General features: G+C 37.8%; 1 protein-coding gene across 12 annotated transcripts in view; it reads left to right on the top strand.

The window, feature by feature from the left end:
- LOC106060412 (interference hedgehog-like) overlaps window positions 1-25,662 on the top strand; it is a 305,626-nt gene that overhangs the window by 195,040 nt on the left and 84,924 nt on the right. For 2 of the 12 annotated variants that reach the window (XM_056011678.1, XM_056011666.1), the window contains exons 1-2: window positions 14,304-14,551; window positions 17,111-17,338. The exons of 3 other annotated variants lie outside the window; for them this stretch is intronic. The gene's annotated coding sequence lies outside the window, so the exon portion shown is untranslated. Of the gene's footprint in view, window positions 1-8,200; window positions 8,399-13,018; window positions 13,257-14,285; window positions 14,558-17,110; window positions 17,339-25,662 lie in introns of those variants that run through there. 7 more of the 12 variants (XM_056011672.1, XM_056011670.1, XM_056011668.1 and 4 more) reach the window with 7 other exon arrangements.

Genomic DNA, 25,662 nt, shown 5'->3' with positions numbered 1-25,662 from the left:
CATACCAGGGGGTTTAGTTCGTCATTCATACCAGGGGGTTTAGTTCGACATTCATACCAGGGGGTTTAGTTCGACATTCATACCAGGGGGTTTAGTTCGACATTCATACCAGGGGGTTTACTTTGACATTCATACCAGGGGGTTTAGTTCGACATTCATACCAGGGGGTTTACTTTGACATTCATACCAGGGGGTTTACTTTGACATTCATACCAGGGGGTTTACTTTGACATTCATACCAGGGGGTTTACTTTGACATTTATACCAGGGGGTTTACTTTGACATTCATACCAGGGGGTTTACTTTGACATTCATACCAGGGGGTTTACTTTGACGTTCATACCAGGGGGTTTAGTTCGACATTCATACCAGGGGGTTTACTTTGACATTCATACCAGGGGGTTTACTTTGACATTCATACCAGGGGGTTTAGTTCGACATTCATACCAGGGGGTTTAGTTCGACATTCATACCAGGGGGTTTAGTTCGACATTCATACCAGGTAGTTTAGTTCGACATTCATACCAGGGGGTTTACTTTGACATTCATACCAGGGGGTTTAGTTCGACATTCATACCAGGGGGTTTACTTTGACATTCATACCAGGGGGTTTAGTTCGACATTCATACCAGGGGGTTTACTTTGACATTCATACCAGGGGGTTTAGTTCATACCAGGGGGTTTAGTTCGACATTCATACCAGGGGGTTTAGTTCGACATTCATACCAGGGGGTTTAGTTCGACATTCATACCAGGGGGTTTAGTTCGACATTCATACCAGGGGGTTTAGTTCGACATTCATACCAGGGGGTTTACTTTGACATTCATACCAGGGGGTTTAGTTCGACATTCATACCAGGGGGTTTACTTTGACATTCATACCAGGGGGTTTACTTTGACATTCATACCAGGGGGTTTACTTTGACATTCATACCAGGGGGTTTAGTTCGACATTCATACCAGGGGGTTTACTTTGACATTCATACCAGGGGGGTTACTTTGACATTCATACCAGGGTGTTTAGTTCGACATTCATACCAGGGGGTTTACTTTGACATTCATACCAGGGGGTTTACTTTGACATTCATACCAGGGGGTTTACTTTGACATTCATACCAGGGGGTTTACTTTGACATTCATACCAGGGGGTTTACTTTGACATTCATACCAGGGGGTTTACTTTGACGTTCATACCAGGGGGTTTAGTTCGACATTCATACCAGGGGGTTTACTTTGACATTCATACCAGGGGGTTTACTTTGACATTCATACCAGGGGGTTTAGTTCGACATTCATACCAGGGGGTTTAGTTCGACATTCATACCAGGGGGTTTAGTTCGACATTCATACCAGGTGGTTTAGTTCGACATTCATACCAGGGGGTTTACTTTGACATTCATACCAGGGGGTTTAGTTCGACATTCATACCAGGGGGTTTACTTTGACATTCATACCAGGGGGTTTACTTTGACATTCATACCAGGGGGTTTAGTTCGACATTCATACCAGGGGGTTTAGTTCGACATTCATACCAGGGGGTTTAGTTCGACATTCATACCAGGGGGTTTACTTTGACATTCATACCAGGGGGTTTAGTTCGACATTCATACCAGGGGGTTTACTTTGACATTCATACCAGGGGGTTTACTTTGACGTTCATACCAGGGGGTTTAGTTCGAAAGATTTGTCCACTTTGATCCCTGCTTTAAGTGGAGTCTGACTCTTGCTTAAAGATCTAAGTTCTGCCGAAATTCGTTATTTAAAAAAAAAAAGTTTTTCTTCTTATGACAAAGAAGAGAAAAAAAAAGGTTATTAAAAACTTTGTAGTAAGTGATCCTGAGAAATACATAGGTCACGTGACCTTTCAGTGCTCTCACCAACTGACATAGAAATGATCTTACACAAGTCTTTGAATCTGACTACATTGTGACGCAACTAGTTCATTGCCAGCGTATAAGGCATCATCTAGTGCAAATTGTGTCATTGAAACTCGGATATCACACTCGGATATCCTAGCCTGGATGTATTCTTTTTGTTTCACCTCATTGGCATTCAAACGAAACAAATCTGTCATGAAGACCAGAACAAAATGTTTTTCATAAATTACAGAAGGCTGTAAACTTTGGCTCTGTTTGTTTTCTTGTTTCAAATACTTTTATTTCTTTGTTTCCTCAGCTTGCTACTAAATAGTGTTTTGAGTCATTTCCTAGGGATACAAACAAAAAATATGTGCCTAACATTGTCACTCAATATTCAACGTTCTTGCGGAGTATCTGTTGCTCTGGTCTATCTGTGCGTTCTAATCTATTTGTAGAGATGTATTTGGACATTGGATTTTCTTCCGTGCTAAGACTAGTTTAACGAGCAAGTCTGGACGTTTTGAAAGACTCCACACTTTGAATGCACTTCACGTCTGTGTATTTATTGGCGTGCATTGGTCTTAGAATTCATTAAGGTGCAGACAAGAATATTTTGAAACTCAAGTACTTTATAGGTTCTTCATTTTCCTTCTTGTTCTCATTGATTCTTTTAGACTAAGACATAGTTTGCTGGAAAGTGTATTTTCTAGACTGTCCATTGAAAGTCGTAGCATGGCATGTTTGGTGTTAGTTGGAGGTTTGGTAGTTGTAAAAAAACAACGTAAAAACGTTTGACATGCAAATGTCCTAAAGGTTATAGCAATTGTATTAGAGAGCGCTCTAAAGAAGACTACTAATTGTAACTGTGTTGCCATTTAGTCTACTAAAGTACCTACAACAAACAGACATTAGTTGTGTTGTCACTTTGTTGTTAGCTTGTCTTCGAGTTCGTCATGTCGGTATGATCGTATAGTACTATTAAAATCATTTTGATTCAAGATTCAAGTTGTCCTACGTAGGGCGTTTAGTCGAGGTATTGTCTTTGCGTTTACTGTGATTCATACAATTCCTCTAATCAGCTTGCAGACTCTTCATGGGTTCAGTAGTCAACTAAAATTAGGAACCTGATCTTTGAATACGATTCTCGAAAACGGCTCTAAATTTGACAGCTTATGTCTATGTTTGGTAAAACAAAAATGACTAACTGATTGGCCTCACAAAAAAATGACTAACTGATTGGCCTCACAAAACAAAACAAAAAAATGACTAACTGATTGGCCTCACAAAAAAATGACTAACTGATTGGCCTCAAAAACAAAAAAATGACTAACTGATTGGCCTCAAAAACAAAAAAATGACTAACTGATTGGCCTCACAAAAAAATGACTAACTGATTGGCCTCACAAAACAAAAAAATGACTAACTGATTGGCCTCAAAAACAAAAAAATGACTAACTGATTGGCCTCACAAAACAAAAAAATGACTAACTGATTGGCCTCACAAAACAAAAAAATGACTAACTGATTGGCCTCAAAAACAAAAAAATGACTAACTGATTGGCCTCAAAAACAAAAAAATGACTAACTGATTGGCCTCAAAAACAAAAAAATGACTAACTGATTGGCCTCACAAAACAAAAAATGACTAGCTGATTGGCCTCACAAAACAAAAAAATGACTAACTGATTGGCCTCAAAAACAAAAAAATGACTAACTGATTGGCCTCACAAAACAAAAAAATGACTAACTGATTGGCCTCAAAAACAAAAAAATGACTAACTGATTGGCCTCAAAAACAAAAAAATGACTAACTGATTGGCCTCACAAAACAAAAAAATGACTAACTGATTGGCCTCACAAAAAATGACTAGCTGATTGGCCTCACAAAACAAACAAAAAATGACTAGCTGATTGGCCTCACAAAACAAACAAAAAATGACTAGCTGATTGGCCTCACAAAACAAACAAAAAATGACTAGCTGATTGGCCTCACAAAACAAACAAAAAATGACTAGCTGATTGGCCTCACAAAACAAACAAAAAATGACTAGCTGATTGGCCTCACAAAAAATGACTAGCTGATTGGCCTCACAAAACAAACAAAAAATGACTAGCTGATTGGCCTCACAAAACAAACAAAAAATGACTAGCTGATTGGCCTCACAAAACAAACAAAAAATGACTAGCTGATTGGCCTCACAAAACAAACAAAAAATGACTAGCTGATTGGCCTCACAAAACAAACAAAAAATGACTAGCTGATTGGCCTCACAAAAAATGACTAGCTGATTGGCCTCACAAAACAAACAAAAAATGACTAGCTGATTGGCCTCAAAAACAAAAAAATGACTAACTGATTGGCCTCACAAAACAAAAAAATGACTAACTGATTGGCCTCACAAAAAATGACTAGCTGATTGGCCTCACAAAACAAACAAAAAATGACTAGCTGATTGGCCTCACAAAACAAACAAAAAATGACTAGCTGATTGGCCTCACAAAACAAACAAAAAATGACTAGCTGATTGGCCTCACAAAACAAACAAAAAATGACTAGCTGATTGGCCTCACAAAACAAACAAAAAATGACTAGCTGATTGGCCTCACAAAACAAACAAAAAATGACTAGCTGATTGGCCTCACAAAACAAACAAAAAATGACTAGCTGATTGGCCTCACAAAAAAATGACTAGCTGATTGGCCTCACAAAAAAATGACTAACTGATTGGCCTCACAAAAAAATGACTAGCTGATTGGCCTCACAAAAAATGACTAGCTGATTGGCCTCACAAAACAAACAAAAAATGACTAACTGATTGGCCTCACAAAACAAAAAAATGACTAGCTGATTGGCCTCACAAAACAAACAAAAAATGACTAACTGATAGGCCTCACAAAAAATGACTAACTGATTGGCCTCACAAAAAAATGACTAACTGATTGGCCTCACAAAAAAATGACTAACTGATTGGCCTCACAAAAAATGACTAACTGATTGGCCTCACAAAAAAATGACTAGCTGATTGGCCTCACAAAAAAATGACTAACTGATTGGCCTCACAAAACAAAAAAATGACTAACTGATTGGCCTCACAAAAAAATGACTAACTGATTGGCCTCACAAAAAATGACTAGCTGATTGGCCTCACAAAACAAAAAAATGACTAACTGATTGGCCTCAAAAACAAAAAAAAAATGACTAACTGATTGGCCTCACAAAACAAAAAAATGACTAGCTGATTGGCCTCACAAAACAAAAAAATGACTAGCTGATTGGCCTCACAAAAAAATGACTAACTGATTGGCCTCACAAAAAAATGACTAGCTGATTGGCCTCACAAAAAAATGACTAACTGATTGGCCTCACAAAAAAATGACTAACTGATTGGCTTCACAAAAAAATGACTAACTGATTGGCCTCACAAAACAAAAAAATGACTAACTGATTGGCTTCACAAAAAAATGACTAACTGATTGGCTTCACAAAAAAATGACTAACTGATTGGCTTCACAAAAAAATGACTAACTGATTGGCCTCACAAAAAAATGACTAACTGATTGGCCTCACAAAAAAATGACTAGCTGATTGGCTTCACAAAAAAATGACTAGCTGATTGGCCTCACAAAACAAAAAAATGACTAACTGATTGGCCTCACAAAAAAATGACTAACTGATTGGCCTCACAAAAAATGACTAGCTGATTGGCCTCACAAAACAAAAAAATGACTAACTGATTGGCCTCAAAAACAAAAAAAAATGACTAGCTGATTGGCCTCACAAAACAAAAAAAATGACTAGCTGATTGGCCTCACAAAAAAATGACTAACTGATTGGCCTCACAAAAAAATGACTAACTGATTGGCCTCACAAAACAAAAAAATGACTAGCTGATTGGCCTCACAAAAAAATGACTAGCTGATTGGCCTCACAAAAAAAAAAAACTAACTGATTGGCCTCACAAAACAAAAAATGACTAACTGATTGGCATCACAAAACAAACAAAAAATGACTAGCTGATTGGCCTCACAAAACAAACAAAAAATGACTAACTGATTGGCCTCACAAAACAAACAAAAAATGACTAGCTGATTGGCCTCACAAAACAAAAAAATAACTAGCTGATTGGCCTCACAAAACAAAAAAATGACTAGCTGATTGGCCTCACAAAACAAAAAATGACTAGCTGATTGGCCTCACAAAACAAAAAATGACTAGCTGATTGGCCTCACAAAACAAAAAAATAACTAGCTGATTGGCCTCACAAAACAAACAAAAAATGACTAACTGATTGGCCTCACAAAACAAAAAAATGACTAGCTGATTGGCCTTACAAAACAAAAAAATAACTAGCTGATTGGCCTCACAAAACAAAAATGACTAGCTGATTGGCCTCACAAAACAAAAAAATAACTAGCTGATTGGCCTCACAAAACAAAAAAATGACTAGCTGATTGGCCTCACAAAACAAACAAAAAATGACTAACTGATTGGCCTCACAAAACAAAAAAATAACTAGCTGATTGGCCTCACAAAACAAAAAAATGACTAGCTGATTGGCCTCACAAAACAAACAAAAAATGACTAACTGATTGGCCTCACAAAACAAAAAAATGACTAGCTGATTGGCCTCACAAAACAAAAAAAAATGACTAGCTGATTGGCCTCACAAAACAAAAAATGACTAGCTGATTGGCCTCACAAAACAAAAATGACTAGCTGATTGGCCTCACAAAACAAAAAAAATGACTAGCTGATTGGCCTCACAAAACAAAAAATGACTAGCTGATTGGCCTCACAAAACAAAAAATGACTAGCTGATTGGCCTCACAAAACAAAAAATGACTAGCTGATTGGCCTCACAAAACAAAAAAATGACTAGCTGATTGGCCTCACACAAACAACTCTGGATTGACCATAATAGTTGTTCAAAATATAATCTTATTAAAATTATATTTGGTCTGCAAATCTAGACGATCTACACCTGGAACACACGTCATTGGTAATTCCCGATTCTATTCATTAAAGAGTGAATTAAACAGAAGTTCAGGAACATTTTGCGCACCGTCTTATGTAGAAATCAGTGTGTTTTTGTGTTTCTAAGTCTGGATCTGAATCATCAAACTAGAATGGACCTTATTCTCCAATTGTAAGAAAACAACATTTAGCACGTGATTCTCTATCTCTTCTATACAAATTTTTAACACACAATGGCTATTACCTGACAGTTTTTTTCGTTGTTTTATCAATACTATCAATATTATCACGTGACTTAATGCTGTTTGTTTACGATTGGTGAATGAGGTCCATTTTATACACTGTGAGTAGATTTAGACATGCGCACAAGGATTTCTTTTTCGGGGATTGGGGGGATATGGCCGGGTGGGGTAAAGCATGTTCCAATTAGTTTTTCTATCATTCATTAGCTTTTAACAATATTTTTGTTTTCTGTTACTTGTTTCTCTGGTCAATAATTGGGTACTAATTGTATCAATGGAATCATGAGTATGTTCTCTTCTAAATGTCGGTTGTTCCTTCCAAACAGAAGACAATTACGTCCTAGGCCTATCGCTGTGTTCATTGACTCGTGCATGTTAACAAGAGACAAAGTCTTACAAAGTCCTTGACTGATTCAAGCAACTCATTGGATGCTCTATAACATTAGGGAATGGCACTTCATTTATTGTCCAATATAAAATACAAATGTGTAGATTTGTACTTGAAAGGAAAATAAAACAGATCTATGTAGCTCTTTATACAGATCTCTATACAGATTTCTATTTAGCTCGAGTTTGATAGTTAGGATGGAGTTTTCCCTTAAAGCGTGCAAGAGTTTCGATCTAATTACTTTTTATTTGAATATGGTTCCAAAATAGTCGCGAAGTGAGTTACATCTTTGTGTGTTTGTGTGTGTGTAACTTCTTTATGATAAATGGTCGATCTGCTGCGGATAGCTGCGGGTTTTGAACCCGATTAGTCTTGAGGTCTCAAATGCCTGCGAATTACCGGAAATCATCCAGCTTCTTCTCCGAGAACTGTTTCCCCATCTCTCGCGAATCATTCATTTTAATGTCAGCGTACAAAAAGAAAAGAAAGCAATCGTGTTAATGATTCTGATAAGAGATGCAGAAAGGTGCTGCCCTCTTCGTTAGCCTGACTTGATCACATCTTGACCTTGAACTAACACACACACACACATGCATCTGCAAGATTCGACCGAATAATAAATGGACAACGGAAGAGGTCGTCATGGCCCCGGGGTCGATGTAGTGCGACTCTTACATCGTTTTGAAACTAATTACGCCATTATCTGATTGGCTCATTTGGCTTTTCGTTCTTGCAGCTTCCGCGTGACAGAAGCCATTCATCCCGAGATCTTGAAGTGCTCTGAAAGTCGTGGCTGTGTTTGGAGACACTATCGCTAAATGTGAGTTGAAATTGTTGTACTCTGACGCCTTGGTTCTGACTTTATTACCGAGAGAATGGATTCTTTCACATGACTAGTCTTCTGTTGATGCGATATATTTCTAGTGGATTAGAAGTAAGTTTATTTCAAATGTTATATTACATAAATAGACTTTTCTCAGCTCCTTTTTTTTTTGTTGAGCATTCTAGCTGGTGTTACTAAGTACGAGGTACATCTTATTCTATCTTTCTGTCTCTCCACGTAACCTCTGCCTTCTCTCGCTCTCTCTCTCTCTCTCTCTCCAATATTTGTGAAATGGTATGTCCTACTAATGACATCTTCTCCGCTGACTTTGTGAACAATCTGACTTTCTTCACCTACAAGAAAACTCTTCTTCACATGACCAGAACAAATTGGACTAACTCTGACCTGAGATTAATAACTTCATCAACAGCTTCCTTTTCTTCTGTCTTGATTGTGTGTCGGTCTCATGCGAGACACAGTCTGATAACGACAAAAATATTTTTGAATTCTGCACCAGAAATGTGAAACCTTTCAGCTTCTTGCCGTGTTGGAGATCATGAAAGTTCTCCCGACAGGAGTTTTTCTGTTTTCCTTTCTGACTTTATTCTTAGGCGTTAGAAGACTTACATTTAATTGTTGCTCTTACCCCTGAAAGTTTCTGTGACTATGGATCATCTAAAAGACATCCACAAGACCTCTAGAGCTCATGATCGTTCTACTCCATTGAAGAGACAATGCTGGAGGAGATGCTGCAAAAGATCGCGTCACTCCTCGGGTGATGTTCTTCCCTGATAGAACTTGTGTAAAAGTCTACATTGAAATATGTTCGTCCCAGGATTCCTTTCATCTATGGTCAAATATATAATTGAACAAAAAGTTTACTTTCTTTAGACGGTCATGCACACACACACACACACACGCGCACACACACCTCCATGATGATGGTAATGTGTTGTCGCAGCTACGTCTCCTGTGTCGGATGTCACACTGTGTCACATTGACTTATTCTATATCAGTTGTCACTCTGTGTCGCAGTTCTTTAGATACAGATGATGTCGATGAGACACATATCTAGGTTATCATGAACCGTTGAGACCACTCCGCTTTCTTTTCTGTCGACGTTTTGAAGTCTACCACATCCAACAAATGATTTTATTTGGTGTCTGACCTGTAACTGGTGAAGTGCTGATGTCTACAGAAGTATTCTCTGATGTATACTTAGTACCAAACAAGTGGTCTTGTAGTGACACAGTGATCGGCGTTGTCAATCCATCTTTTTTTTTTAAATACCGCTGGCTATATCTAGATTCTTTTCCTAAGTTTACCTACGAGTTCTGTGACCACCTGTGCTGAGTTTTAGTTATTGGAAGAAAGACATACACGACACACACACACACACACTACAAGTTACTTTGAGTTTGTCAGCTACGTGACTGTGAATAGAGTGTGCCACTTGTCTCTCCTGACTTCACTTAGGTAATGCGCGGAGAAGTTGTGTTGGTTTTAGGGCCCTCGGTTAGATGCTGGCTCCTTGGCAAGATTACCCCTACCTAGATTGTTTTTCAAACTCAGGAGAGTCGCCTGTGTGCGGCTGGGTGTACCCGGATAGAGTTGAAGTTACGGTCGGCGCCCGACTGCGTCACTGTTGACTCTTTACGTCTAGAATGTGCAGCAGCGACCTTCAAGCTGGAGGGAGGATGGGGTGGGAGAGGGGGCACACTTTCCATTTCACATCGACATTCAGTATACCCCCAAAACACCGGCTTTATTTTGAAATCAATAGGCTGGTTATGTCCATTATCTTTTGCTTTCTATGTAGGTTCATAGTTACGTCACATAGTACGTAACCAGGAAGTATGGCTTGATTTCTAGTCGCACATTAGTGAAACACCCTCGGGTTAGAACTAGATGATGTCACTGTTATCACCTCACTGGACTAGGAGACTCCATAAGTTGAGGGTTATCTGTGTTTCTATTCAGTTACTACCGTAGTTTCGCGCACATACCCGCATACGCGTATACCCGGCACACGTATACGCCGTACAAAATTACTAAATAAGTAAAAACAAAATCATACAACCCGCACCCTTATATACCCCGCAAAGCGTGAAAAGCCATAAAGTATTTATTTATCTGTACTCGTTGTTTTCTTGAGGTTTATAATGAGATGTTCATAAAGCTTTACAATGTACATTTCACCACCACACAGCGAACTAGAGGAGGTCTCAAGAGAGTCAAATAGATTTAGTAAACTCCGCACCTTTGTATAATCCCGCAACGCTGCCATTCGTTTGTAAAACCGTGTATAACCCGCGGGATCTATGTGGGAAAATACGGTCTATGAAATGTTGATAGCTGCTCCATAGACAAGAAACGTTTTTCTCAAATACAGCAAATATATAAAATATAAAAATAAATATAAAATATATAATACAAAATAAAATATATAATATATATAAAATAAAAAAATAAAATAATAAAAGGCCATAGATTGAGTGGTTCAGTAGGTGAACTCTGGATGGACTTATTAGAACCTGCGTCTGTGGGTTAGTAATGGATTCAATTGTTTCCAGTATCTTCTTTCTTAACCATCTCTCTTTAGATGATTCTCTCTCTCTCTCTCTCTCTCTCCCTCTCTCTCTCTCCGTCTCTCTCTCTCTCTCTCTCACGTAATTGCTTGTTGCTTCTCTTGTCAGAAGAGAAGGAGATGTAGATCTGATTAGTCGTGCCTCTCAATGAGACAAATCTGTTCTGCCATTTCAAGCTTGGGTCTACACATGTGTTGGACTGGAGATTTTCTGGCCAGACTTGAATTCTGAAATATTTAATATACAGATATACCTTTTTTTTTTGTTTTTGTTATGCTTTTCTCGCTCTTTCGTATGTCACCTTGTGCCATGTCCGACTGTAGTGGTGTCCACTTCATAGCAGCCAGTTAGGTGGGGGGGGGGGGGGGACAATTTGTCCATCCATGTGATACGAGCCGGGGGATGACAACAAAAATTTGTCCAATCCAATGATACATTATGTCTCACTTTATGTCTCACTTCGTTGTCTCTCATTAAGTCTCATATTATGTCTCACTTTATTATGTTACCAGTATGTCTCACTTCGTTGTCTCTCATATTATGTCTCATATTGTGTCTCACTTTTTGTTATGTCTCATATTGTGTCTCACTTTTTGTTGTCTCATATTATGTCTCACTTTATTATGTTATGTCTCACTTTAATTAAGTTATGTCTCACTTTATTATGTTATGTCTCACTTTATTATGTTATGTCTCACTTTTTGTTTTGTCTCAAATTATGTCTCACTTTATGTATCCCACTATGTCTCGCAAACAGTACAGAACGCGAGGGGTGCCTTTGTACTTCTGGATGGAGATGAATCGTTCAGGCCGAGGCGGAAAAGCGAGGGGGTGACTCTAACGAGGGCGGCATGCTTTTTAAAGAGGTGTTCGCAGTCTTCCAAACATTCACGACTCTAACATTCACACTTGTCTGGCTATAAAATATCCATAAAATATATCAGGCTTAGCATTACGGCTTGTTTACGTCTGAGTGCTGGAGAGAGGGGACAGGCATTGGACGGAAGGAGGAGGGGGCGCCAGGAGGCGTACAATGAAGTGTGCTAGAGGGCGGGAGCAGGGATTTGTTTTGAAGAAGCACGTTAGTCTAAACCACGTTCGTTGGAGAATGTGAAGAGTCTAGAAGATAGGTTGGCTTCAGAAGAGCAAAAATATAGATGGATGTTAAAGGATGCGCGGGTATTGCCGAGGCATGTTTTATAGAATGTTTCACTGCAGATTGTTGACCACTTTCCACCGAGTTAAACGTCGATCTGTGAGAGACTTACAAACATACCTGTATCCTTCAGTTGTAAGGTAATATCTCTCATTCCACTGCACTGATGTTTAGTGTCGTATAGAGAGAACAATACACTGAGTACGTCTTCGTGTTTTCAATGGTCTCCTTCCTTTCTAGATCTACGTCCTTAGAGCCAGGGCCGGCCCTAACCATTCCGGGGCCCTATGCGAAACGGATTGCGCGGGGCCCAATTTGGGTAGGGATAAGCATAATTTTAAAATTAAGATTCTGTATTAGAAAATACATTTTTATTAAATGAAAGCTGACAATTCCGTTTTTTTTTTTAAAGATTGGCACCCCAAAATGACAATTTCGTGTATTTTTCAGGAGATTTTTATGAGTTTTCAGGAGATTTTAACAATTTCAGATTTCCAGGAGAAAATCAGGACACCTTGGAAACACTTATATACAAGTGAAAATGGTTTAAAATGGTTTCATTTAATAATTTACACATAGAATTAGCGCGGGGCCTATCAAAGTGCGGGGCCCACTGCGACCGCATAAGTTGCAGTGGCCTAAGTCCGGTCCTTATTAGAGCTGCTTACTCTTTAGTTCTCTCTTTATTTATTTATTTTTCACTTTTAAAAAAAGAAAGCTTAGACGAAAGGAATAAAGGGCGGGGGTGATATAGGTGGTTATAGGAGAGGCAGAAAGAGAGAGATGTAGGTGGGTCGCTGATACAGCTAGTAGGCGGCACCTTGCTGCTGTGACTGACGTGCACCCAGGCGAGGCGCGGAATGGGAGATAAAGTTGGGGAAAAGGGTAGGCTGGGGGGAGCCGCTCCGTATACCCCTACTCCCTCCATTTTGTTTACCCCCCTAGGTCTAGTTTGTTTTCAAAGTTTTAAAACTTTTTTAACACGTAATATCGTGAATGGTGGATAGTTTAACGGTTACTTAAGAACAGACGTCACATTAGAAAGCTTATTTGAAATGTTTACTGTTAGCAGTTCATCTACCAAATAGCTTGTGTATACTTGAACATAGTGAATATTTTATTCATTGCGGACACTATGGGAGCTCTAATATGGACATAGGCTTTGTATTGTTTGTGTTGATTATATTAAACAATTCAACCTACGATCGATTCTCTCTAGATAGAGGTAGGTTATGTGAGAGACCTGATGACTTTTTGCTTAGTTTTATAATCTTCTATTTTGTTTTTCTAATTGTGGACAGAACTGGTTCAGTTAATGTGTGTGTGTGTACTTTCAAGTTTTTATTTACTTCTGACCTGAAGCTGGTTTCTTGCTTTTTAAAGTTTCAGCTTTAATAGAATACACCTGTAACAAGCAGACAATAAATATACACACAATAGATGTACACACAATAGATGTACACACAATAGATGTGTACTGTCGCGACAAACACACGCACACACAAAGTATGTTGAACTGTTTGTGTCTCTGCTAGCAGGCTCGAGATGATTCAGGACAAGATAAGACAAGATAAAAACATGTCCAAAAAATGGGCAAAGTTGTTTGTTGAACTGAAAGTATCGTCCTGCTCAAATGTACAGATAGATAGATAGATAGATAGATTTACTTTTGTTTTTTCTGTGTAGTTCTAAGTCTGATTTAATGATCTGATGAGTTGAAAGAGACAGAATAGAGAAGCGAGGCATGCACTACTCGCATCTCTCAACAAACTACGGACCAAATGTGCCATCCCTAAGTCTAAGCCAAGTTCTTAGAACTATGTTTCTTGTCCACCTTAATGCCATCTTCCGACTATCTTTATAACTTCGTATTCTCCGAGTGTTTTACCAACCATTCTCCTAAAGGCGTTCTTAAATACATAGGAAGTCTATCCATCCTTTATTTATTGAAATTGTCATTCATCAGTTCACCGGAACAGATCGCATTTAACTGCTATAAACAGACTTTCGTCTCTCTACCCCACCCCCACCCCACCCCACCCGTTCTCTCTTCTGGTTTGGTGTTTGGAGAGATCCCCAAAACTTGGAATACGTCTGTTCGTCCCTGTCAGACGGCGCTTGTAAGAAAAACGCCAGCCCTACTACCCAACCACAAGGCAAGCCTAGCGCTAAGCGTTGCCCCTGTGGGGAGAGGGGGGGATAGGTTAACGTTTCTTGAGCCTTCCAAGTAATAAAATCCTCGCCAAGCGTCTCTCTCTCTCTCCCCTCTCAGTTGATTCTACTCTCTCGTATGCAGCGGACGTTAGCCGTGAAGCAAGTTGAGGGACTTCAAAAAAACCTGCTAGGTAAAAAAAACGGGTGGATAGCAGCACTTGCTTGTTTAGTGAATATGTTCTTGTGGGAATTCTCAAACAGAAACTGTTTGGGGGATTTGTAGACCAGACTTGTGGTGGTGTTTCATAGTGGATTCTGCTCACTTCCTGGACTTAGTGAAGAAAACTTAACCACAACTGCCGAGTGGTTTGTGTTTGTGCTTTTTTGTTTGTTTGTTCACACGTGGAAATATTACCGTGTTTTTTTTGTTTTTTTTTACAGTTGGAAACTAGAAACATTTTGAGTGCATAGAAATGAACGCGATCTCTAGACCTGTCTCTTCACTGTGTTTAGTTTGGAAGAGAATTTAGACATTTAGTTCCTAGGGGTGGAGGGAAAAGTCTATTTGTTTTAAACTTTGCAATATTCACTTCACAGACTTAATGCTCTCGATTTGTGCGTCCTAACATCCTACTGGACGATAGGGAATGACCTGGTCATAACTGCTCAACAGGTCCATCGGCTTAATGCACAACACTGCAGCCGTGGTACCTAGTGATTGATGAGTTTGAAGCAAGCCCGTTGTAGAGTTCTAGTTCGTTACAACTTATGACATACGATGATGTAGATTTAGATTCCAACGGTTATTCTAGCTCTAATAATTGATTGAACTTTTTGGTCTCAATCTTCGCACCTTCACTCTTTGTTTTTGATTTGATGAGATTTTGATTTAGCCGTCTGTCTGTCACGTTTAGATCTCGCTAGTCAACATTTCTTATTTCAATCTCTTCAAGTTTATCCAACGTCATCTTATTGTTTTGTTTTAATTAACTACGCACTTTTTTAAAATAAATATTTCAAAGATGAAATGTTCAGTTGATCGAATTCTATTTTTGTCTAGCAATCATATTGCATTGAGACATAAACATTCCAACACTTTGTGTCTACTATACAGGTTTAACTAATCTAGTACTAGATGTATTTTATAGGTCAAAGAAATGGACATTTCAACAGTTGGGTGTCTATTGTAACTACTAGATCTATGGGTCAGAGAAATGAACATTCAAACAGTTTTGTCTATTGTAACTACTAGATCTATTGGTCAGTGAAATGTAATTGAATGAATTTTTTGTGTTAAATAGATTTAGCAAGTGTCACACTAAGTCTACTTATGGTGTTTTGAAAGCATGCATTTTGTAATTTCAAATAAGTATGCTTTTTTTTGTTGTTGACAATACCTCTCTTTTACTCTATACCTTCTTGGAACCTTCGAAAACGGCTCTAAATATTTTCCTAAAAAAATAACTGTTGATGTATATTAGTGGAAAAACAATTAACTAGCCCACTGACCACACTGGAAAAACTCTAGTTTGACGGTTATGATTTTTCAATATATAAAAAGAATTAAATTTAAATTTGGCAAGAAGAGGACAAACAAATGTTGATCTCGAACGGACTAGAGACGGCTTCGCAGTTTTTCAAGAGTTGAATCAATTCATGTTCAATAACATTTTGCGCACAGTCTTTTAAATCTAGATCTAAATGCCTATCATAGGAATATTATAAAATCTAGTAGATCTCTACATTCGCTTAACCTAAATACTTCTCCGAATGGGGAGGGATAACAAAAAAAAAACAACACATTTTTTAAAAAATCTAACATTCATTAGTTATTAAGAGAAAAATAATCGCTCTACAATTTCTAAATTATTCGCCGATATCTGCATATTATTCTGTGAGCTTATTGCTTTTGACAGTCATCCAGTTTTATTACCCGACCGAAGACTAGATTTAGAGGTAGTAGTCTGCATCTAGCAAAGGTTGATAGCAGCCTAGGCGTTGCATTCATTTGATTCTTAGGTGATAACGGTGCAGTGTAGCGGTGTTTGAAGTCCCTCGAGGCGGTTGAAACGGACGGTTTAAACGGACCCTCCTCCAAGAAGAAGGTGGTTTCTCTTTATTGTACTTTCTGACTAGCCTATAGCCCACCGCCTTTTCAAAGTGTGTGCTCTTGTTCTGAAAGTTTGATTTATAAATCTTTTCCCACTTTGTAGTCTGTGTGTTGACATGGCGACACAACACATTAAAAGTAAGCCAGCTTACTACAATCTATAACATCATTTTTTAAACATAATATTTGGAAACATTGTCAATGTGCAGGGGACTAAATTCAATGCTGCACGTTCAAATCAGCTTTTTCTAAATAAGTTCAAAGAAACAAAGGTAATATAGAGCAAAAGTAATATAGAAACTAAACTAATATACAAACAAAATTAATATAGAAATAAAACTAATATAGAAGCAAACTAATATAGAAACATAATATAGAGATAAAACTAATATAGCTAGAACAAAACTAATATAGAAATAAAGTAACAAACAAATAAACGCACGTTTTGCACTTGAGCCCCAACGCTAATCTATTTCTAGCTCATTTCTAGAGCCCAATGAGAGATCAACTCTAGGTCCCTAACTTCTAGAGCCCAATGAGACATTAACGTTAGGTCCCTAACTTCTAGAGCCTAATGAGACATTAACGTTAGGTCCCTAACTTCTAGAGCCCAATGAGACATTAACGTTAGGTTCCGTTTTAACGTCCATACAGTGGGTGAACTGTGTTCCTAACAGTCGCACCACTGCACTAAACGTAGCCACACAACAGCTAAACGGTCGCAATTTTAATCCCATAATATTGACCTTCTTTAATTCCACTTATCGCCCCCATGTTAAAAAAAAATGTCTCAAGCGAACTATTTCTCTCGGTAGTGCATCGTTTGACACAGTGATCGACCAGGCCTGGCGTTTTAGTGCTTCACGCAGACCCGCGTTTTTTTTTTTTAAACTGTTCTAACAAATACTTGTGAAGTAAAACTTGTTCATAGTGAATCTGTGTTCCTTGAAATAGTGCCTCGCTCCAGCCTCGATTCATTCATACATTGAGGATAAAGTTCTTATGACGTCACTGGAAGACAAGCGTTGGATATATTTCACTATGTAAGTTTGTTTAGTTTGTAGAGTCCAAGACTGTTGGGTTGTGACAGAAAAACAAAACGTGTTTGAATGGCTATGATTGATGTTTAGTTCACACCTAAGAGGAAGTAGGGGGCAACACAGGTGTGACTAGGAACACAAATTGTGTAGGATAGAAATACTGTCTTTAACGTCCGGATAAACGGGATGTCCATTTATATCTAGAAGGATTTGAATTGAATCTTTATTGGTATTGGTCTATTAGTTTTAAATCTTAATATATATTTAAACTTGACGGTCACTATGAACTCAAACTATTGACACTATTAGTACAGTCTGAACAGATATTAGTTTTTAACAGACTTATCATACAGTCTGACCAGATATTAGTTTTTAACAGACTTATCATACAGTCTGACCAGACATTAGTTTTTAACAGGCAATCCTCGCACAGTTTCATTTATAAGTAGAAACAGACAGACAGTATTTTTTAACCCAACTCTTCTGTCCAGTGTACACTCCACAGCTGCCCAGCCTCCTAGATCCTCCTAGCCACACCAACCTTAGGAAACTGAATAATATAGTACTTTAAAACAATGCATTTATGGACATGTTTATACTATTAATCATTTCAAACTATACATTTGAAAATTCTAGCAAAAGTTTTTAATTTTAAGTGAATTATTAGAAAAAATAAATATCTTTAGAGCCCCGTTTCACTGGAGTTCCATTGAAGCAAGCCTGGAGTAGGTTCGCCTTAAAGGAATAATAGACTGGTGGCGTTTGATCTTCTGCTCTGACTTCCTTCAGTTGAAACATTTAAAGCACATTTAAATACCGGTACGCTCGTAAGGCAGATAGGACATAAAGTTAATCTCCTGCTTCGAGTTTCAGAACTTTGTTAGCCCAAGTCTACCCGCCCTTACCCTCGTCTCGACTCCTCCTTTCCTCCCTCTATTTTTGTATGCCTCTTATTTCTTTCCCTCCCTCTTTCATTCATCGTCCTCTTCAACTGCTTGCGATTTAAACCGAACTCTCTAGTGAAAACCTATCTCTGGGCTGGAACTTATCCTGTGCGTTATAGCCACTTTAGGGTCTTTAAGATTCTCATAAAACATGAATCTCGGAATGTGGGGTCTGGGAGAGGCGGGGTGGGGAGGGTGTCAGTTTATGTTTTGTAATGTTTCCTCTTACGTGTTCTGAGTTCAGGTGCAAGAGATAGGTGCGAACACAGCCACTGGAACTTTGCTTGGACCATCCAAAATAGTGGCTGCCATTTTTTGTTTCTTTGTATATACTGATTATCAATCCGTTTTTTCTTATCTCAGTAAGTTGACGATGAGTCTAAACATCGGAGTTCAGTTTCTAATGAGCTAATAACTGTGCACGTGTGGATCACGTCTTATTTGTATTTCATGTCAGTGACAGTAGAAAAAATAGAAGAATAACAATTATATTTTTTTTGTTTAGAAAAAGAATATCATCAAATAAGAAATATAACCTTGTAGTGCATTTTATTTATTAGAAAGTCATTAATGTATATCTATATCTGTATTGGATATATATTCAGAATAGCATAATGTTGTTTTATTAAAGTAAATATTATTGTATTGTATACAGTATATCATATAATGTATCGTTCAAGAAACATCAAGCTCAATAAATAGGCCAATGAATTTTCCATCAATGAAAAGACGGAAACTTAAGACAATGAACTTGATGACTTTGATCAATAGTGTAGAAATTGTAGAGAACTATTTCTGACAGTATTTACAATGTCTAGCAATACTTGATCATATGACATATTTTGCGACGCAGTGTTCTCTACCCATCCACCCCAGGGGCGCTACAGCCAATAGATGGCTCCTGCCTGCTTCAACACATCCCCGTCCATTCACATCTCTCTTGAGCCTTTCATCTCCATCGGTATTAATCCAGTTTAGCGTACGACTTGGACAAGTCCAGAGTTTTTTATAAGTGCATTTGTTTTGAGTGACCAATGCTAGAGGTGTACACTGTGTGGCCAATGGTAGAGGTGTACACTGCCAAATAAAAAGCAGTACGGAAATGTGTGGAAAACGCAAAGTTGTCAGTCTGTATGTTTGAGCGCAAGTGACAAATAGTGGTCGCGTGCTGGCATGGACAGTCCAGGGTTTCTTGTTGTGTGCGACTGTATCAGGGAGATAGCATCTCGTTTTCTCTCCATTGATCTGTCCGCCTGTCTCAAGTCCAATATACCCAAGAGACTGTACCACTCATCTCAATGACCTAACAGCATTAGATCTCCGTGCATGCCATGAGTCTGGCACCCTTGTAGCTCACTTCAAATACACACCAGTTTCACTAGACTGGGTGGCCGTTATTACATAGAGTTGAACGCTTAACAAACATGCACATGGTAAAGTAGTCTTGCCTGCATCGTAACATGGTCATTTCTAGAAAACAACTGAATCATTTTCTACATCATAGCTTGATCATTTCTACATCATAGCTTGATCATTTCTACACCATAGCTTGGTCATTTCTACACCATAGCTTGGTCATTTCTACACCATAGCTTGGTCATTTCTACACCATAGCTTGGTCATTTCTACATCATAGCTTGGTCATTTCTACACCATAGCTTGGTCATTTCTACATCATAGCTTGGTCATTTCTACATCATAGCTTGGTCATTTCTACATCATAGCTTGGTCATTTCTACATCATAGCTTGGTCATTTCTACATCATAGCATGGTCATTTCTACACCATAGCTTGGTCATTTCTACACCATAGCTTGGTCATTTCCTTATCATAGATTGGTCATTTCTACATCATAGCTTGGTCATTTCTACATCATAGCTTGGTCATTTCTTTGTTCCTAACTTGGCAATGGCGTCAGTGTAACATGTTGACGTCCCCCAACATGCTTGCTTTCCAAAGAAGGATCTCCTTTGACTTTCGCCAGTGGACCTCTAACTTTGTGTGTGTGTCGTTCATCCAACGTTGAAGTCACTTTAACTTCAATATAGTATTCAATACCTCTATTCCATTCCTAACTTCAATGTAGTATTGAATACCTCTATTCCATTCCTAACTTCTATGTAGTTTTCAATACCTCTATTCCATTCCTAACTTCAATATAATATAGTATTCAATACCTCTATTCCATTCCTAACTTCAATGTAGTATTCAATATCTCTATTCCATTCCTAACTTCAATGTAGTATTCAATACCTCTATTCCATTCCTAACTTCAATGTAGTATTCAATACCTCTATTCCATTCCTAACTTCAATGTAGTATTCAATACCTCTATTCAATTCCTAACTTCTATGTAGTTTTGAATACCTCTATTCCATTCCTAACTTCTGTGTAGTTTTGAATACCTCTATTCCATTCCTAACTTCTGTGTAGTTTTCAATACCTCTATTCCATTCCTAACTTCTATGTAGTTTTCAATACCTCTATTCAATTCCTAACTTCTATGTAGTTTTCAATACCTCTATTCAATTCCTAACTTCGTGGAAACAAAAACCTTGGGTGGAAACTTCCGAGTGGGTGGACGCAATTTTTGAATACGGCTCTAACGATTTTCCTAGAAATTTGGCAGTTGCAGTATATTGTTGGGAAAAGAATTACTAGCTCGTCGGTCAAAATGGGAAAACTCTAGTTTGTTCGTTATATAATATATATATAATTTTCAAAGTAAAAAAATAATAAAAATAAATTTTAATTTGGCTAGAGAACGAGAAAGTATCTATCTAGAACATAGTATACGTCTTCGGATATTTCCGCATGTTTCTATTATATTATTGAAGAGTTCAAAAAATGAATGTTCAGGAACATTATGCGCATCTTTTTCTAAGTCTAGATCATAGACTTATAGATCTACTACTAGACTGAAAACCGGAAATAAATTTCTTATCCGCGACAGATCGATCGTGAACATTGTGTAGAAAGTTGGATCAAGGCGTTGTTTTGTCAAGTAGTTCAAAGAAGTCAAGTTGTTGTTTTTTTTTTCAACACTAACCTATGTAACATATAATTTTATGTTTTAGATCTAGATCTAGTAATTGATTATCAAAAATACACAAAAAAATCACAATTTAGTGTTGCATTCAGTCTTTTGATAAAGAAGATTATGTATCTAAAAATTGCAAAATAATAATTATGAGACGAGAGTACTCTTATTTTTGATGTTCATTTACTAGATCTAGATCTAAAAATTAAATTATATGTTACATAGGTTAGGGTTAAAAAAAAATAGCCTTTACTTCTTTGAACTACTTGACAAAACAACGCCTTGATCCAACTTTCTAAAACATTTTCACGACATCTTATGTAGTGTTAAAAAGTCTCCATGTCCAGTCTAGATATAGTATATAAAGGCCTATCATAAGAATATTATAAAGTGTATTATATTTGTATATTCGCTTAACCAAGATTTTGACTTGCGGTGAAGGAAGGGGGATTGTAGGCTAAAAATGTCCCTTACATCCATTAGGGTTAGTTAGTAATTATAATGCAAAAGAATCGCTCTATACGTTTTATAAAAGAGGCATTGCCTTTTTTTTTTAAAGGCAAGAATGAACCTATTAGGTGCAGTTGGTCACTAGTTGGTCTAGAGCTACTTTTATCTAGAGATTTTATAAATATATCTTTTTTGTTTTAAACATTCAATGCTCCTTTATTTTCACTTATATATTGTCATATCAAAAGTTTGAGGATATCGTTTCATACATTCTTTCAATCCGAGAAAATACAATAAAAATGTATAAGCAAATATTGTCCTGTCCACAAAGAACCTCTGTGCCCAGAGGCAATGTTCTTGAGGCAACTGCTGGCCATTTTCTCAACTCAAGAAAACCGTTTCATGTCGGTTGTTTTGTTTCTCAAATGTGGCGGTTAAAGAAAGAGATGTTGGGCAGGAGATCTCTTTGGCAATGACGAAGTGCGGCCTATTGGAAAACACTGGAGTGTCTATTTGACTGGTAAATATAGCGCTCTGGGTTCCCAATCAATAACCATTCCCATGAACTCCCCGTCCCCCCCCCCTTTTTTTTTATTTCAATGAATGAGAACGTGCTGTATTTGAATCCATTTGAATCGTTGACCGTTCACATTGTTTCAGGCGTTTGAAAATGACCAAAAGACATTAGCCACTTTGAGACAGACTGAATTCTGAATTGTCAGTCAATCTAACAATTTCATTGAACAATTCCACAATTTAATTTGTTTTGCCAAAAGTGTCAGTCGTTACAACTAAGAGCAGTGTACATATAACATCCTCAGATTAATCAAGACGTTTTCTTCAGTCAATGCTGTCCATAAAGTCGTACAAGAAAGATCATGTGCATGGAATGGGTAGCGAACAGAATCCTCAAACTGTTCGGCATTTAGAACGAAATTTTAACTTTTTAAAATTTTAACTTAGGGTTGCCGTGATCTCGTCGTGTTTTGGCCCTGCCTCTAACTTTCTGGGGATCTCTGTGGGGGAAATGAACTGTTCAAAAAGATGATTGTTGATATTGTAATAAGAATGATAGATGCTTGGTTTAATTAGATGAACAGACGAAATAGTTGCTTTACGAATTGATTGTAGAGGATTTAAACGCCAAGCCACAGAAATCCTTTCATTTTCCATTTCTTCAGCATTTCAGTTTTCTAATTGTTTTTTGTTTTTTTTTAAGATTTCCTTTTAAAGAAACAATTTTCAAAATACAATTTCTAAAACTGCTATCCCAAGCAAAGTGGCGTCACTGTCTTTGCATAATTCTTTCCGATCTTCTCTTGGCTACGTGCTTTGATGCTTATGTCCACTTATGTCCACTTCCATTTGTCTTAATCCCTTGGACGTAAAGTTGTTCTAGAAGCAGGCTGAGAAGAAGTCCCCCCCCCCCTATTACAGCAATGTCTTAAATTCATTGCAAGATGAATTAGATCCGATTTACTTTGGCTGAAAAAATTTCCTAAACTTTATAGCTGAAATTTCAAAGAATTTTTTTTTCCTTCATTATTTTTTTTCATCCCTCTCTTTTCCGATCCTCACGTTTGATGCCAATTGCCAGAGGATGTATCCCACTCTGCACGTCAAACCTGCTAACTGTTGATCAGGCGTGACATTTAGTTACTGGGGTGATTTGAAACTGGTCAAATCGCCTCGCGATGTTTGCCCGCAGCCTATCGCAATCTCGAGAGCCTTTATTTTGTTCTTTATCTCAGTTTGATTGTAGCGAACTCTTTCAATTTGGCTTCGATCCCGATCGTTCATTTAGTTTATTTATAGGCTCTAGCAATCATCAACTTTTTTTTTTAACGGGCAGAATCGTTCGCTAAGGTATCTATTTTTTTTTTCTGGCCAGCGTTCGATCTGGGGGGGGGGGTGTTTGTTTGAGAGCTTTTCCCAGTTCTCTTTGATGTGCAACGTGCAAGAGAATAGCTGATAGGTTTGCAGGGTCACTGGTTTTAATTGTTAGTGCGTTGGTGCTTGGATAGGGCTCTATAAAATAAACACAATCATTATGAAATGGTCTTAGGTCGTTACCGTTATTTGAGAATCTCACACCTTCATTTAGATTAAACTGTTTTGGATGCGTAGATCAATGCTCCCATTGTAGATTTCTTAGTGAAGAGTTTGTGTAACTTCTTTCCTGTATCTTCAATATAGCATTAATACATTGGACTAATATCTTCCAAATAATTTATGTTCACAAGCTAAAAACATCTAGTCTCCTTTACACGAGGAACAAAATAAAAATCTAACATTTATGATTTGTAATGTATAAACATAGACATAAATAAATATAGACTGGCCGAAGGAAGTAACTTCATGTAACTTGAAAACATGTATATCTATTGTTGTCGGATTTCCGAATTCTGAAAAGTTTCATGATCTTCAGTCTTAGAGATTAAAAAAAAAAACACAAGTGAAAATATTGTAATACTTATATAGGTTATGGCTGAAATAGATATGAATACTTAACTTTTATACTGCTCATAAATGATGTATAATAAAGTACACACAATTGCAAGTCACAAATTTTCGTTTCATAAAACTCTTGTATCGCCCAGTCTATATTTATATATGTCTATGTGTATAAATGATAATATCGCATTTTTTTCGTTTCGTCAAAACTTTATATGCAACTTACTCAAAATTAGAGGGGGCTTGCTGGCTTCCGAACCAGGGGTTATGGGTTCGAATCTTGGTGAAGACTGGGATTTTGAATTCCGGGATTTTTAGGGTGCCTTGAGTCCACCCAGCTCTAATGGCTACCTGACTTTAGTTGGGGAAAGAAAAAGGCAGTTGGTCGTTGTGCTGGCCACATGACACTCTTCTCGTTAGCCGTTGACCATAGAAACAGATGATGTTAAGATCATCTGCCCTATAGATCGCAAGATCTGTAGGGGGAACTTTCCTTTCTTTTTACTCAAAATTAGAAACAGGAGATTGATCTATTCTTTATAACGGCTGTAAAGCTACAATACACTTTCACTATGATTGATCTATTAAACTATAATACTCTTTCACTAACAGCGTTTTTCTTTTAATTAGTACTTTGTAACCCTAACCCTAAGCCTGATCTTAACTGTACCAATCTATTCTGTATGTAGCTAAAGGCTCTATGCTTAGTTTCCATAGACTGAGGTATTCATCGATTAATGTACTCTCTCCTATATATAATATATATAATAGGCCTAAGAATAGTTCTCATCTACACTGCTCTATACAAACACACAAATGAAGCTGCCCTGAGATGCATTACCTTTGTTCACAAGTCCTCTGACTTAGTGTTTATCGCGAGTGTTGTCTGTTAGAGAGCCACTGTTTGCTCCATTGTTCTATCTTAAGGCGACACAAGTGGGAATCGATGGTTTCGCTTGTTGTGAAACTGTTTTGCATAATTCAATCAACGTTCGATAGCTGTCAAACTATTGATTATTCCATGAAGTCAGCGAAGTGTTCTTTCCAGAGCTCTATTGTGGCTATTCTTCAGGGTTCAGATTTTTTGTTTTAATGCAAGATTCTTAAATTAGCTGCTCGCTTCTTATCCTCTTCTTTCACACTACCCTCCACACCCCTTTCTCTGGATTACCCTACCGTCCTCTCTCTCTCTCTCTCTCTCTCTCTCTCTCTCTCTCTCTCTCTCTCTCTCTCCCTCTCTCTCTCTCTCTCACTTTCATCTCTTTCCAACTTTTTTCTCTCTCTGTCTATTGATGTCATTGTGCTGCCAGCCTTCCATGCGTACAGATCGATATTAATGATTGCCAATCGCTCTACTGATTCATCCACTCGAGTTTTATTATTACATTCTGAACAATTATCTGCGGGCCGTCTGGGCGACTTGCTTCTTCCGTTGACTC

This window comes from Biomphalaria glabrata, chromosome 14, assembly GCF_947242115.1.
Source record: "Biomphalaria glabrata chromosome 14, xgBioGlab47.1, whole genome shotgun sequence".
In the NCBI taxonomy this organism is placed as follows: Eukaryota; Metazoa; Mollusca; class Gastropoda; family Planorbidae; genus Biomphalaria; species Biomphalaria glabrata.
Note: the sequence above shows the minus strand (reverse complement) of the source record. Positions and strands in the feature narration are given on the sequence as shown.